A 1367-nucleotide genomic window follows, 5' to 3' on the forward strand; every position below is an offset into this window, starting at 1 on the left:
CCTGGGAATTCTGATCATTCACATAAACTTATAGGACCATTGTCTGCCAACCCTATATATGATCTTGGATATACTCCCCACTGGGAGTTATTCTTGAAACCATCTGCCACAGATGGTATGTCTAGAACAGCAATCTCCAGCTTTGGTCAAATCATCTTGGACTCCCGAGACAGGAAAACATCTATTCGTTATTGGCTTGATATAATTACCTGGGAGAATTCTCAGATCCGTTGCCTGAGATTGTTGTTGTTGGGGTTGTCAAATCAATTTTAACTCACAGCAATACTATGTGACACAGTAAAACTGCCCCCATAGGATTTTCTAGGGTGTAATCTTTATGGGAACAGATTGCCAGGCCTTCTTCACATGGAGCTGCTGGATGGGTTTGAACCGCCAACCTTTTGGTTAACAGCTAAGCACTTAACCATTGTGCCACCAGGGCTCCTAGGATGCTGAGCTCTTTTATCCTGTAGCCACCACAGAGCCTCATGTCAGGACAGCACATTCTTAGCTTAGCTCCATTGGCCCTTTCTTACGTTTCTATATTAGACAGCAATGTAGTTCTTTTCCCTTTCCTAAGACTGAGCTGCTAGAATGTGCCTTTCACTTTATGTCCCTTTTCTCTTTACATCCCTCAGTTCCTTATTTCTAAATGATTGCCAACAGTATCTTGAAGTATTTGGCAAAAATTCCACAAGTAATTTGGAAGTTCCAAGGCTCTATGAAAGATTACATTTAGAGAAGTTGTACAATGTCATGATTAGGAATTTGGGATTTATTCTAGCTCCTTCACCTGTGAGCTGTGTAAACTTGGGCGAATTGTGAACATTTCTGCACCTCAATATCTTTATCTGTGGATATTTTGGCTAGAGCTAGTGCTCAAATATCGCTGGTGTAGACATAACCTAGTTCTGCCTCCACCAGTATTTATTGGGTTTCATTGATATATTTTGATACTTGCCTTGCAACTGGGGAAGGAGGAAAATTATTCTTTAATGTAATTATGGGGAGGGATCTGGCCAAGACAAGGAGAAGAGAAGAGAAGAGAACAGAACTGGTTGGTATGGATTAGTCTTCTTAATGGATTTCTGAACTGGATTTGAACATTTGTTTGACAGTTGAGTTCTTATGTGATTGAACTAGGAAGAATTTTTTTTCTCATTTGTTCATTCATTCATTCACTCATTCAACAAATACTTATGCCTACTATATGCATCCAAGGATCCTGGTGGCACAGTGGTTAAGTACTAAGCTGCTAACTGAAAGGTTGGAGGTTCAAACCCACCAGGTGCTCTGTGGGAGGAAGATGTGGCAATCTTTTTCCATAAAGATTGTTGTTGTTGTTGTTGTTATGTGCCGTCAAGTTG

This window comes from Orycteropus afer, unplaced genomic scaffold (assembly GCF_000298275.1).
Source record: "Orycteropus afer afer isolate SDZICR_OR568_19922 unplaced genomic scaffold, OryAfe1.0 scaffold00388, whole genome shotgun sequence".
Lineage (NCBI taxonomy): Eukaryota > Metazoa > Chordata > Mammalia > Tubulidentata > Orycteropodidae > Orycteropus > Orycteropus afer.